Source organism: Euphorbia lathyris, chromosome 8 (genome assembly GCF_963576675.1).
Source record: "Euphorbia lathyris chromosome 8, ddEupLath1.1, whole genome shotgun sequence".
NCBI lineage: Eukaryota > Viridiplantae > Streptophyta > Magnoliopsida > Malpighiales > Euphorbiaceae > Euphorbia > Euphorbia lathyris.
In genome coordinates, this window is record NC_088917.1 from 28,016,280 (window position 1) to 28,031,829 (window position 15,550).

General features: G+C 34.3%; 1 long non-coding RNA gene and 1 other non-coding gene across 6 annotated transcripts; one reads left to right on the forward strand and one right to left on the reverse strand.

The window, feature by feature from the left end:
- Nucleotides 1–6,628: 6,628 nt before the first annotated feature.
- On the reverse strand, nucleotides 6,629–6,735 carry LOC136204309 (small nucleolar RNA R71). Its single transcript, XR_010675154.1, has one exon. It is a non-coding gene; the product is annotated as a small nucleolar RNA R71 (small nucleolar RNA).
- A 4,314-nt stretch (nucleotides 6,736–11,049) lies between these two features.
- Nucleotides 11,050–13,784, forward strand: LOC136203470 (uncharacterized). Of its 5 annotated transcripts, XR_010674849.1 has the most exons (8): nucleotides 11,050–11,134; nucleotides 11,242–11,374; nucleotides 11,527–11,599; nucleotides 11,877–12,018; nucleotides 12,226–12,313; nucleotides 12,463–12,619; nucleotides 12,952–13,051; nucleotides 13,450–13,784. It is a non-coding gene; the product is annotated as an uncharacterized lncRNA (long non-coding RNA). The 5 variants fall into 5 exon arrangements; XR_010674851.1 differs by lacking the exons at nucleotides 11,050–11,134; nucleotides 11,242–11,374; nucleotides 11,527–11,599 and having other exon boundaries at nucleotides 11,689–12,018; nucleotides 12,463–12,598; nucleotides 12,949–13,051; XR_010674852.1 differs by lacking the exons at nucleotides 11,050–11,134; nucleotides 11,242–11,374; nucleotides 11,527–11,599 and having other exon boundaries at nucleotides 11,689–12,018; nucleotides 12,463–12,598.
- The last annotated feature ends 1,766 nt before the right edge of the window (nucleotides 13,785–15,550 follow it).

Below are 15,550 nucleotides of genomic sequence, written 5' to 3' on the forward strand. Positions count from 1 at the left end.
CGATCGTTCGGGTGGATAAAGACGTCCTTTCGCAGCGGACACGATCCTTCACAACGGACACGACACTTCAATCAAGACTCTTCAACATCTATAAATAAAGAGTTGATGGAGAGTTGAAAAATAATGTTATATGTGTAGAAGAAAGAGATTAGTGTAGAATTTATGCAGAAATTCCGAATCAAATGATTCAGAAGTTAGATTTCAATTCTGATCAAAAGCAATATGATGTACACACATTGTTTACAAAATAATAACAAATTCAGTAGCGTTTAGACATTGTTCCAGTTTAGTTTACATTTTGGTAGTGGACCGACCCAGTCTCTATTACGAAGATTCAACGAGAAGATTGAGTAGAGGATTCGCCCCTGAGCCTGACAAACTCTAACGAAACCCAAGGAAAGGATTGACAACCCGTTCACTTGCACGCCGTCGAAGAATTCAATGCTCCATGTTCTCTGTAAACTTGTATCAATTTATATTTCATCTAATAAAGTCCGTTCTATTCGATAGATTTTTATGCAGCACTTATTGTAACCAATCCACTAAAGTGACTGCTGGTGTTTTCATTAAAACGTAGTTTACTTCAAAATCTTTACAAGGAAACTTTGTTGAACACTTAGGCAAATTATTATCTCGGTAGAGTTTTAGTTTGGTTAAGGGCAATTATCCCGGATAAGGGTTTTGTCGCGTTCAAAGCCTATTAATTAGAGGTTCCGTCATTTATTTCATCTTTATAATTCGTACAAAGTTTAAAGTTGTTTTCTTTGCTTAATGCAAACAAATATACTTGTTTACTTTTCTAAAGTACTAAAACGTTCCTGTTTTGCAAATTCATTCTTAAATCAGATATTTTCTAACATCTTCATACTCTAATCTAATTCTTATTCTAGCAATTTCAAAACCTAAACCGATTAAACGATTTCCCATATTATAAACCTAAAAGTAAATTTAACCGATTCAGAATAAGTTTTGTTAAAAAACATTCCCTGTGGGATCGATATCTTTTATTACTACAAGCGTATACCGTGCACTTGTGGAAATCGCTCAACACCCATGCTGAGTGGCTGGATAGGTCCGAAAAGATCCAAATGTAGTAATTCCAATGGTCTTTTGGTTGAGACTACCTTTTTGCTGTGAAATGACTTTTTGATTTGTTTACCTTGCTGACAAGCATTACAAAGTTGATCTTTTTCGTACTTTAATTTGGGTAATCCCTCAACTAATTGCTTTCTAGCTAGTTTGGCAAGGAGGTCCATGCTGACATGCCTAAGTCTCCTATGCCATAGCCAGGAGTTGTCCTCTTTAGACACTAAGCATATACTTTTTGAAAATTGTTTTTCCAAACTCAACATGTAAACATTTTCTACACGAGGGGCTGTTAAAATCAAATCATTTGTTTTTCCCTCGAGTATCTGACACTTAGTATCATCAAATATAACCTTCCTTCCACTCTTGCAAAGCTGAGCTACGCTTAGAAGATTATATTTGAGACCTTTAACTAAGGAGACTGACTCAATTTTAGGGTTACCTCCGATAGTTCCTGAGCCAACTATCTTGCCCTTCTTGTTGTCTCCAAAGCTTACACTACCTCCTCGTTTAAGCTCTAGTGTGATGAACTGAGTTTCATCACCTGTCATGTGTCTTGAGCATGCGCTATCTATATACCAAAGTTTTGATTTCTCCACGCATGTCAAGCTGACCTGCATTTCAAACTATTCGTTTTTAGGTACCCAATTCTTTTTGGGTCCTTTCTTGTTAGTGTAAACAGGTGCAAAGTCATATTTTAACTTGTGACGACATACTTTTGTAGTATGGCCACTTTTACCACAAAAGCCACACATAGTTACCCTTTGAGGGTGATATTGAGTGTGGTCAACATTGTTGTGCTGAGCATGCCAGCATACCTTGGTAGTATGACCTTTCTTACCACAGAAGTCACATTGGACAGTCTGTTTGTTATGCCAGCACACAACTTTTATGTGTCCTTTCTTCCCACAACAGCTGCATTTAGTAAACTGTTTATGCTGACCAGTACCTGAGTACTCAGCATGGGGTTTATTCTTAGTTGAACCTTTTATTTGGTTCTGTAAAGTTGTGACATCCTTTCTAAGTTTCTTTGACTCAGTTTGAACCTCCGTGATAAACTTATGTAAGATTTCATGTTCGTATGTAAATCTGAGTTGTCCTGGAGGAGATATCGGAGGTCACTCAGCTTGACCTCCTCAATCTCGTCACAGCGCCTGCTGAGTGCCTTAATCCTTTTGTTACACTTCTTAGTTAGTGTATATAAGTCACTCAGGGCATTTACCATTTCGTTTCTAAGCAAAAGTAAGGATGTTACCTCATTGTTGTTTTCCTCCTGCTCAGAATCTCCAGAGAGGTCGGCTTGCTCAGATTGAGATTGGTCAGCTCCATCATCTGCCATGAAACATATGTTGGCTGTTTCATTTTGCTCAGCTTCAGATGATGTTGACTCATCACTGTCACTCCACGTGGCCACCATTGCCTTTTTGCTTCCATTCTTATCTTTCTTCAGATTAAGACAGCTTGACTTAATATGCCCAGTTTGATGGCATTCATAACATGTGACGGGCTTGGAGCTGTCCTTTTTGTATCTGGTGTCACTAGACTCAACTTTATATCTGTCTCCTCTCTTGTATGGCCGCTTACTATTTCTTTCATTTCTTCTGAACAGCTTTTTCATTTTTCTAGTAAACATGGCCATTTCCTGATCATCAGTTGACTCACCTTCTGTGGAGTCAGCTTTCATCACTAGTGATTTCTGTTTCTTATCCTCAGATTTTTCTTTAGCTTCAAAGTTTTTCATGGAGATTTCATGGGTCAGCAAAGAACCGATCAGCTCATCATATTTGTATGTGGTCAGGTCCTGAGCTTCCTCTACAGATGTCTTCTTGGCTTGCCAGCTTTTGGGAAGACTTCATAAGATCTTCTTCACTTGTTCTTCTTCAGTGAAATTCTTACCGAGTCTTTTAAGATCATTTATTATGTTGGTGAACCTGGCATTCATTGCTGAGATGTCCTCATTGTCAGTCATCTCAAACAGCTCATACAATCGCATGTGTTGGTTCACTTTGGATTCCTTGACCTTGCTGGTGCCTTCATAAGTTACTTCCAGCTTTTTCCAGATCTCCTGTGCTGACTCACAACCTGAAATCTTATTGTATTCTGCAGCATCTAGAGCATAGTGAAGCATATTGATAGCCGAAGCATTATTTTGTAATTTTCTGAGGTCATCCTCTGTCCACTCAGTTTCACTCTTGATAACTTTCTCATTATCAACAGTTTTATAAGGTATATGTGGACCTTGAACTATTGTAAGCCATGCACTCATGTTTATGGCTTGAATAAAGTTCTTCATCCTATTCTTCCAGAATGTATAATTAGATCCAAAGAATAGAGGAGGTCTAGTGATTGATAATCCCTCAGGGAGTATCTGTGTTGTTTGGTTTCCTGGGAGGAAACGAGTGCTATTCTCACCCATTTTTCGGGATCAGCTCAAGATTGTTAGATCTTTGAGTAGTGAGCTCAGGCTCTGATACCACTTGTTGGTCCCCTAGTAATTAGTTCCAAGGGGGGTTAGGAACTAATGTAACTTTTTCGCTTTTTAATTATGCTGACTTAATGTTATTTTAAGAGTTTGATAACTCAGCGTGTTGGTCAGCACGGGCGATTGATTAGTCAGACAGTTTTAGTTCTATGCTGACTAAGACTGCTTGACTTGAGAGATGGGAATTGACACTTGAAAGGTTAGCTTCCAACTTAGCACTCAGATTTACTCAGTTTCAGTTTTAACAATTTATAAGCTGAGTAAATACAATAAGCAACACATGCACATATATATATATATTGAGAGAAAGAGTTTAGAAGTTACTCAGCACGACTTATCCTGGTTCGGCCTCTCTGCCTACGTCCAGTCCCCAGTTCCTCCTGGGATTTTCAATCCAATACTGAGCTCTTTCAAGGTAGAGCACAAACCCTTTACAAGGCAGTGAGTATGCAAGAGTACGTCCTCTATTCGTCTACTCAGCTCCTACTAAGTACTACAACCCAGCACTTAGATTTTTCTACCACTGAATACTTACAACCTAGTACTCAGCTCAACACTCTCAATATTCCTATTGATCACACACTTGTTCTTTTTCAACTAAAGAACACCTTAGATGATTACAAAACAATCAATCTAGCATTTACACATAGAATAGAAAAGTTGGTGTAAGATCTTTTTGTATTTGAGTGCTTTCAAGATTTTCTCTCTTGTATTTTTCTTTTGATACTTCGGCAAATGATCCAAGAACTATCATTGTCCTTTTATAGATGAATTTCTGAAGATTGGATCATTTGAGATGATTTAGCCGTTAAGTCCAAAACGGCTCTTTTAGCAGACAGCTTCTGGTCAGCTTCAGACTGTTCCGCCATTCCCTTCCTCTGTTTTCTTCAGGCGTCAGGTTTTGTCTTCTTGCATCAGACTTGTCTTTTTGTGCCAGTTGTCTTTTACCAATAATCCATAGACCCATGATTCTTGGAATTAGTCTTCTGTGTGCTTTCGAGGCTTCAATTATTGGTGCAGAAGATTGGCAGACTTTGTCCTTTAGTGAACGAATCTTTCATGCTGTCCTGACTGTTACTCAGCTTCATTCGTTATCTTCGAATGTTCAATTTCTATGCTGAGTTCCTTCTTAGTCAGCTCCGTTCTTGTTTATTAAATTCTGAAGGAGTCTTCTAATTTAGTCAGCTTCGTTCTGGCAACTTTGAAAGACGCTTCTGATGCTGAGTTCGACTTCACTCAGCTTCAATTCTTTCATGCTGAGTTTCGTTCCACTCAGCTTGGCTTATGCTGACTTTTGTCCTGTTTAACTTTATATATATTTTTGCACTCAATATTGAACAAACATATTAGTACAATTAAATCAAAGCATTTAAATTTAATTGCCTCTTAATCATGGATGATTTTGTCAAATCAAAATCTTGTGGAAAGGTGTTTCAACAGAAGATATATAGAAAATTGAAGAGAAGATTAGTATAGAATTAATGCAGAAATTCTGAGTCAAGTGATTCAGAGTTAGAAGTTTGATTATGTAAAAAGCAATATGATGTACACACATTGTTTATTAAATAATTACAAACACAGTAGCATTTAGATTTGTTCATATTAGTTTACATTTTGGTAGTAGATAGACCAGTCTCTAGTCCGAAGATTCAGCGAGAAGATTTAGTAGAGGATTCGCCCCGGAGTCTGACAAACTCTAACGAGGTTCAAGGAAAGGATTGACAACCCGTTCGATTGAAAGTCGTCAAAAGCTTCCATACTTCTTGTTCTCTGTAAACTTGTATCAAATTTATACTTCATCTAATAAAGTTCATTCTATTCGATAGATTTTTATGTAGCACTTATGGTAAATGATCTGTAGTGAGTTCTGGTGTTTTCATTAAAACGTAGTTAAAATCAAAATCTTTACAAGGAAACTTTGTTGAACACTTAGGCGAATTGATATCTTGGATAAAAGTATTAATTTGGTTAAGGTAGCAATCTAACCCGACCGTAGGAGGATTGTCTACAGTTCAAAGCCTTTTACGTTATTACATTTTTATAATTTATATAAAGTTTAAAGTTGTTTTCTTTGCTTAATGCAAACAAATACATTTGTTTACTTTTCTAAAGAACTAAACGTTTCTGTTTTGCAAATTCACCCTTAAATCAGAAGTGATTTCTAACATTCGACATATTCTAGTCTAATTCTTATTCTAGCAGTTTCAAAACCAAATCCAATTAAAACGATTTTCCATTTCATAAACCTTAAAAGTAAATCTAACCAATTCAAAATAAGTTTTTGTTAAAAAGCGTTCCCTGTGGGTTCGATATCTTTTATTACTACAAGCGTATACCATAAACTTGCGGAAATCGCTCAACAAGTTTTTAGCGCCGTTGCCGGGGAACGCCAAAATTTTTGACAAAAATTTAGATTTTTCGTGTTTTATTTCGAATCTAGGTTTACACATACTTATTCAAACTTTTATATTTTATTTATTTCAAATTACGAACATATTTATTTTTCAAATTCTGTTTTGAAGGTAGTTTCGGTTCGTGCAAGATTTCAAGTTCATGCGCAGTTCTCGAAGTTCGGGCACGCCACCAAACCTATTAGACCCAGAAATTGAAAGAACCCTTAAAAAGAACAAGAAAAACAAGAAAAACAAAAACAAAACTCCATTAAAAACTAGAGATACCGAGCCAGAAATTATGGCTACACTTATGGATTACGCTAGGCCAGGAGTGGCCGGTGTTACCAACAGCATAGTTGGACCCCAAATAAATGCAAACCAATTTGAAATTAAGCCAGCATTGCTTAATATGTTGTAAAATAATGTAACATTTTATGGGTTGCCTAACGAAAACCCTAACACCCATTTGACAAATTTCTTAGAAATTTATGACACTTTTAAAATAACAGATGTGACTGCCGAAGCAATCAAACTTCGCGTTTTTCCTTTTACTTTGAAGGATAGAGCCAAAGAATGGTTAACTTCTATGCCAGCCGCAATATTTGAAACTTAGGAACAATTAGCCCAAGCGTTTTCATCAAAATATTTTCCTTTAGCAAAAACCGCAAGAGTCATAAAAGAGTTAACATCTTTTTCTCAAAATGACAATGAAACTCTTTATGAGGCTTGGGAACGTTTTAAAGAACTTCAACGTTTATGCCCACACCACCAATTGCCCGCTGAACTTTTAATGGAAACATTTTATAATGGATTAAATCCTACAACTAGAGGTTCATTAGATGCAATGTCAGGAGGGTTATTCATGAAGAAAACATCAGCCCAAGCAAGAGAACTTTTGGAGGAAATGGCAATCAATAGCAGTATGTGGCCCGCGGAACGTGGACATATACCAGTGGTGAAACCATCATCCTCAACTACATCATCGGTAAAGGTATAGTGAATCTTGATCCAGTTGCGATGTTACAAGCCCAATTTTCTGTCTTATCGCACAAAATAGATAGGTTTATGGCACCATGCGATCCTAATGGTAATACAATCCAAACGAATGTGGATTATGAAGGTATGAGCGAGATTGAACAGGTAAATTTTGTCCAAGGGCAAAACCAAACTAATAACCCTTATTCCAATACTTATAATCCTGGATGGAGAAATCATCCTAACTTTAACTGGAGAGATAATAATAATAATACAAATGCTAATCCAAATCGTACCAATAATTATCAAAATCAATCAAGAGATATGATTAGCACTTTATCTTCTAAGATCGACAAATTTATTGATGCTATGAGTGGAAAAATAAGTAATCACGATGATGGTTTTAAACGGATCGAGAATAAATTCGATCAGCTTATTAAAAAGCAATCATCTAGCATCCATAATTTGGAGGTTCAAATTGGACAACTTTGTTGGGGTTTAGTGTCCTATAGACAATTGTTCTAGGATACAAACTTAATGTAAATGAATTGTTCTTTATATCATTTGTTTAAAGAGATATATGTTTTATAACTATATAAAGGCAATCCCTTTTAAGCACTAAATAAAGTCTAATAAAAGGAAATCCGTAAGTTTATTTAAAGTGATTATAAAGTGTTCATACAAGCATGAAGTGAGACAAAACTTTATAGTAAATTGATAAACTTAAAACCACCCCAAGTCAAGTGATATGTTTGGGATTGACATATCACTGTTGAGACTTGTATGTAACAATGTCTTCTGTCCGACAGAAAGCTGATCTCACAAGCTTCATATATACAGATATTTGGACAGTTACATAGATCCGATGAAACGTTGTTCATTAGGATTGGGGATCCGATTTGAGATAACAGGATGGGTAGATTCATCCTTGTCACCTGTTCATCTCATTGGTATTAATAGGTATAACTAATCCTCAGACTCAAAGGAATATTAATTGGTATTCTGGATTACGGAATGTGATGCTTTGACTCTGGTGTAACGTGATCCTTAACAGAGATGACTCTGGGGTGTGAACAGTAGACGTTGGGTATCACAAGAAGTAATTGCGGAGTCGTTATATATTGGATTGAGCATTTATCACTCCTGATAAATGGGAGATACATCCATGGATCGCTTGTGGAAGACTCGACTCTAAATCCTTGCAAGGTGATAGCTTAAGAGTAAGAAATACAGATTTCACTTAACCTATCCTTTTGAGTTGTCTCGGCCTGTACAAGTAAAACGAACGTCTCGCTATATGTGACTTGACATCACCCATAGTCATAAGATTCAATTCAAGGATGTAGTTGATAAAGGATCGAATTATACTGTAACTAATACGGAAAGGTTAACGACAGAATCAACCTGTCTTCTTATAACTCTGGGGGAATGATTACGAACTTGCTAATCACATACTCTGTACATCATTCCGTTATGCAAAGATTAAATATAATTCTTTGAAAATTAATTTAATAACGTTGCATACGGCTAGAAGCAATAAGAACCTAATGGATCACACATAAGACTTGGAACCTAAAAGAGAGATAGATGTTAATTAATTGATAGAAGCCCAATTGAGCCCAATAAGGCCCATGGACATAAGAGGGTCGAAATTCATGTAGTGATATACATGAATAATTAATTTGATTTTGTTAATCCTAATTAGATTAGGAATATGAATTAAATTAATTAAGAGATAATTAAGTTAGGAGTTTTAATTAGATTAATATACTCCTATTATTATCCAATAAGGTTATTATTATTATCCTTAATATATTAGATATATAGTGAGATAATAATTAGGAATTCTATTCCAAATGGAATTCCTATTAAGTAACCTAATTCTATCTAACTAGGGATTAGATACAAGAGATTATAAATATCCCTTCCCTTGAGATTTTTGAAATCCAAGCAATCTATATCCTACTTGTGATTTTCGAAATTCACCTAGTCCAAGAGAGAGAAAATTCGACACCCCTAGTTCGAGGATGAGATTTCTCTATGGCTTCGTTTGATCAATTGATTTTCATCTATTTCTTTTATCCTTGATCTTGTGTTGATTAGTTAGAGGCAATCTACTTTGGTTGCTATTCAACGGTTGATACTAAATTAATCTTCCCGTGTTTTATTTCGTGTTTGGGAACTCGAAGAAGAAAAACAAACAAAAGGGAGAAATTCGTTTTACTACTCCTACATCAGGTCAGTTCACGATTTCACGGATTCCCGGAGATTGAACCGTCGGATTGTCGCGATGTTTGGACAGGAGCTTCTAGACATATTCTTCCACGTTTCCATCGAAGGGATTGTCGTTCGGAGGTCTGGAAGGTCTGTTTCGGATATGGGCAGATTGGTAGACAGTTTCTATCTCTTTTGAAGTTGTGGGCACTTCGTTTGCAACGGTAGATAGAACTTCTAAAAGGTATTTCTTCTTATCCTTCTTTATATGAAATAACGGTTAACGGATCTTGTGGTTAAATGGAAATAGGTTTAAATTTTTATATTTCCGATGTTATACCTTAGCCTAATTTCCAACAGTGGTATCAGAGCCATCGTTAAATCCGTTATTTCATATATGAAAATTTAGAAGTTTTTCAATAGGATTGAATAAATATTTATAGTTAGGATTAATTAACAAATTGTTTTGATTAATTAATTCTAAGGATAAATAAGTTTTAATTAATTATTAATTAAAATAGATTATGCGTATGTTCCTAATTATTTTGGTTGATAATCATGATAACGAAATCTATTAGTTTTATAGTTAGATTGATAAAATCAGTCTTATTATATATACAGTAAAACCTCTATATAGGAATACTCTATATAAGAATAACCTCCAATTTGTTATAAAAAATTTCGGTCCCAACTTGGGCCGGTTATAAATAAGAATAATCTCCCAAATGTTAATTGTTATACATAATCCAAGTCCCACCTTTAGAAACTATACCTCTATATAGGAATAATTATGTAAATAATGTATATATGTATTAAGGATTTAAACAAAATTTATTAAAAAATTTAAAAATTATTGAGATTAAATATGAGTTGGCACACAAATTCCAACTTTAACTATAAATTCTTACCATTTTCCCATAAAACTCTTTTCTTTATGTATTGGAAACTAAACTCAAAACTCTTCCAATTCTTTAGGTATTGGAAATAAAACTCGTAGACTTGATATGCTAAACATTAAATTTATAAACTTTAAGTGTTGATTTTTTTTTTTGGGTACCAAACTCTATATAAGAATAACCTCCCAATTGTTATACAAATTGTCCGGTCCCAAACGTATTCCTATATAGAGGTTTTACTGTAACTATAAAAGTGGATGATTGTAACAGTGAAATTGAGAATTTTGTGCCAGATTTTTTCCAATGTTACCCTCTCATTTGAGTTGACCATATTGCCCCTGCTATTCACTAATTTTTTTTAGCAACCTAGCAACAAAACGATGTCGTATTACCTCCTCTCTAGGAATTCGTGCCTTCCTTCTCGCTTCCTCCCTTCTCTGTCTACTTCTTACAAAAAGAAAGTGTGAATCCATGGACAGACCTGACTGAACTTTCATGTAAAAAGCCTCGATTTTTGCGCCATCTCCTTCTCTCTTCTTTCGTTTCTCTCTTTCTTTAATCTGTCTCCCCTTCTCTCTTCCTTCCCTTCTCTCATAACAATTCTTCAAATGTGGAAAGGAAATCTAAATGTGTATCGGTTTCTAATTGAGAAATGGGTAAAACTTGGTATCTTATCTCTCTCATTCTCCCTCTTCTTCTTTCTCTCAACTTCAGTATGATTCTTCTTTGCAACAAGTATGGTAGATTGATTTCTCTAAGGTTCATGTATGTTGGGTTTTCCTGGATAGCGATTTGGTGATTCTTCGCTGTTATAGGAATATTTTCACCGCACATTTCGCTTTTTCCTTTCTACTCTGTCGACTGAATATGTATTATCAAAGTATCAGGTAGGTTTTCGTGCTCTTATATGGTCATTTTGGTAATTTTCATTCGCTACTTTAGGGTTACTTCTATCGTTCGGCTCCCTTCCTTATTTGGGACTATCTTCCCCTCTACCAGCCTCATCTCCGATCCATCTCTTATTTCGATTTTTTTTTTCTTTCCAATTGGGTGTTTTTCTTCTCCTCAATGGAATTTAGCTCCTTCAGGTAACTGATTTTTGCTTTCCTCTCTTTACTTATCTACCTTCTAACCTTTTCTCTTTTCTTTTTCTTTCTGCAATTCCGTTCTTTATCTGAAATTACCAATTTTGCAGCTATTTGTTCTTTAAAAAAAGACATGGCTGTAATTTTAACGAACCAAGTAGTTCTTGGGATTTTGACCTGAAGATCCAGTGGCTTTGGGTTCTTTCAGAATCTTCTTCTCCCTTTTATGTACTTGAATTAAAGGTATTTTAGATCTTTTGTTTAAATTGATTCATTTGTTATCTTAATTTGTTGGTTCAATTTAAAATAATTGGTTTGTATGAAAAAAAATTAATTGGAAACAACCAACTAATGATTCTTCTGTGTTTTTTCTCCTTTATTTTTTCAATTTACAGATTAATTATTTCTTATATACAAATTCTTCTAGAAATGCAGATTTAATGGAGGCTTGCAATTAATTGCATAAAGGTTTTAATCTTTTTTAGTTATATATGATCATAGTTCTATAATGAAGTAATTGCATATGAAATAATATGGCTATGCTTTTGAGTTTTCAAATAATTCTTTCCATCTGCTGCTCTTTAGTTCATGCTTTGGACCTACTCTCTTTCTTTGAATTGTTTATTATTGGTTGTATAGTCAATTCTAAACCCATATGAAATACAATAATGTTAGACTCATACAATGCATCTTTTGCATCTACAATGTGCTCAATTTGTATGATAACATTTGACATATGTTGTAGGTGAGGTTCAACGAAGGCAATGGATTACCTCATTGGACGATGGGTGGAAAGGACATGAACAACGAGCATAAATGTAGAAGGGGAATGGGGAAGTACGGTTTTCAATTTTGTTGATTCATCATAGCTCCTAAACTTTAAAATGGTATTGGAAATTTTCTTATTTTTAATGATAACATAAATATCAATAGTGATGACTATTTTTATTGGTTTCCCCTTTGTTTTTCATTTTGAATTTTTTGGGCTTCTACTTTTTAAACTACATACTCATGAATATGCTTTTGCATTTGATTCACTGCTCTTTTCTTCACATTCTTATTGTTCCATGTTTATTAAATTCTCCCACCTGCAGGTGTTCTGATCATGATCCAGAAGATGTACCAGTTGCATTGAACAGAACTTTGCAGGACTTACAGCTTCATTATCTAGAGCTTTACTTGGTACATTTATTGCAATCAAACCTTAGTTGGTTATTTATTTTAATCTATTGTCAAAATTTAATTGTTTTCTTCGACATTTCTTTAAGTTTGAATTAGATTTTTACTGGTACGAGTTTTGAGATGTTTATCTTCTTTTTGTTTAAATGAAGATCCACTGGGCAGTAAGTAAGCATGAAGAGGGTTTTAGTCGGGTTTAAGGCTGAGTACCTTTCAACCTCAAACATTCCCAGCACATGGAAAGTAATGGAAGCACTTTATGATTTAGGCAAGGCTCGAGCTATTGGTGTTAGTAATTTCTCTTTAAAGGTGGATGTTTTGGTTAAATTTAAATTAATTGGTTTATATAAAAAAATTTATTGGAAAATCTTATTGTCAAGAATTAGTTTTCAATATTTATGTTATCATCCTTGATAAGAAAAGGATGAGGCAATGAAAAATGTAAAGAAATTGAGGAATGTCATGAGAAATTAATTGATGACAAAGAATTAGATGAATTAGTTTGTGTTTCATGGCATGTGGATCTGTGATTAGCTAGGTTAGTATTATTATCTTGCGCTTTATCCTCTGTTTTGTTTTTATTTTTATATGTTTTTTCTTCGACATGCTCATTCTATTTTTGTCTTTTTTTCTAATAGCAGGACTGTGCTGCATTTTGGTCTGAATCGATCTGGATTTTGAAGCTTCTGTTCTGAATTAGATGAACTGGGTTGTGCTCATGACATGTGGCTCTGTGGCCAGGTTAGTATTGTTAGTATTTTTTTGGGTTTAATTATGCAACTTATAGCCTATGCACGCCTTCTCTCAAACTCCTTGATTGATTTGTTGATAGCATTTGAATCCTATGGTGTTGTATAAATTAGATTAGTAAATGATTTGAATTTATGGCTTATGTTTTTCCTGAAAATCAATCTCAATTTAATGATATTGTGACTTAAGCTCTTATAAATATATAATCTTTATTTTTCGTAGAATTAAGGATCAGTTTGCAGTTATGTTAGAAATATGGACATGTGGTATGGAGTAGGATATAATTTTGTTATCAGGTAATACAAGGAGAAAGTTTGGGCTCTTTCTCAATAGGTTCATATATCCATACATTTTTTTCTTTTTATTGTGAATGTAATATATATGTGCAGACAAAAGCAGCAAAGGCAGTGCTGGGAAAGTACTACAGAGAACTAAAGAAATCAGAGGCGTTTCTGTTTCCATTTCACCTATTCGACAATTTAGTAAGAAACATAACATAGGGTCATTATGTGAGCGACTATGGAGACATAGTGTACTATCAAACAGACCAGCAATGTACAAGTTGAGTAAAAAGAAAGTAAGTCTGTTTTAGGAGAGTACCCAGAAGAAGATGGATCAAAGAAGTTTACAAAAATGTAGTGCTTAAAAAAAACAGTGGCATTGAACTATTTTTTTTAGTGCAGCTGCTAGAAAAATCTAAATCTATCAAGATTTACTTTATGAACTTTACAATGTCAACTTTCATTTTACAACTCATATATGATTATTAGGCTCAATTTTCAGCCTAATTTTTGCCCCGAAGCGAAGCGAGGGTATCTATCTAGTTAATTCTAAAGATAAAATGGAAATCTATAGTAGTTTTTCCTATTTTCTGAAAATCGTTTTAAAACCGTTTTAGAACTGATATATATATATTTAAAATCGTTTTTGTATTTAAATATATATGTTTCAGAAATTGATAGTTTTTTGTTTTGATTATCGAACGAAAAATTCATTTAAAAGTTTGTTATACCAATTTGTAAATCAAAATTTTAAATGAATAAAAATAAAAATAATTGGGACGTGCATAATTAAATTTTGTATAGTTATATTAATCTAAAATTAATATAAAAGATACGAAACTATTAGAAGTAAAATTAGATGAAAGTTAATTTGATATGTTAATGTGATTAACATAAATATTACATAAGATAGTTATGTAATCAACCAATTAAATTTATTTAATTGAGTCTATGCATGTTTGGAGTTATGGACATATTTGGACCCTCTTTAGTCTTTTGGTATTTTTGAAATAGGGCCTGCGAGTCCTGTCTTTCTACTATCTATTGTAATTTCTCCTCTCATCTGATTCCCTTCAATTCAATTGAATTTTTCTTTAGTAGTATAGAAATTAATATGTAATTTCAAGGCGCCATGGAGAAGACGGAGGACCTAAAGAGAAATATGTAACAATTAGTATTTCCTTAGGTTTGCCCTTTTATTCCGTCTCTAGCTCGACGGAATAATTTAGATGATATGTCCATAACGCCAATGTATGTGAATGTATGTGTCTGATGTATGCTAAAGCAAATCAAGACTAAGTTAGATTATGAGACCTAAAATAAAATCCCTCATTAAAAAGTTAAGTAAATAAACAAGTTATTAAAATCGGTTGCCCCTCCCTAATATTATAATTCAGCCGGCAGTGCTGAGGGCCTTTGGGTTGTTGAGTAAACTCAAGCTCGGGGTCCTTTCGGTAACACTTGAATTATCGAAAATCATTTTTCATGAATATGGGGTAATACTTAAATTAGATTATGATAATTGGATGAGTAAACTCGTGTTGTCATAAACTAATGGGCAAGACGGTTGGGATTAATATGAATAGCATATTAGTTACTAATGTGGTTAGTAACCCAATAACCTAGGAATCACATTAAAGATGTGATTGATTACATGAATCTAGCTAATGAATGAGACTAGCTTGTTGAGTAAACTCAAGACGAAATCTCAGGAGTTAGGATCCTAGCTCACTAAAGGATTTGTGAAATTCTTCGAATTAATATGGAGGGCTATTAATTTGGCAAAATAGTGGGAGCAATCTAAAATAAACTAAAAGGCCTATAATTTTAGATTGATATACTTTAAGCAAATGAATGACATACGTTTATTCTTTCTCACTCTCAGGTTTAAATTAAACCCACTCTTATAATCATGACTAACACCGATCTGCGAAACATTATTACCGATAACAAATTGAATGGTTCAAACTTCACCGACTGGTATCGCAACCTCAAAATTGTTTTGAAGTTCGAGAGGAAAGGGTATGTACTTGATAAACCGATACCCCCTTACCCAACGGATGATGCTCCCTACCAAGAATTTTATGCTTACTTGAAACATAAATCTGATGACGATCAAACGGGAGACATCATATTTGCATCTTTGACATCGGAAGTAAAAAGGCAACTACATTCAGATATGGATGCCTATTCCATGGTCAAGCACCTA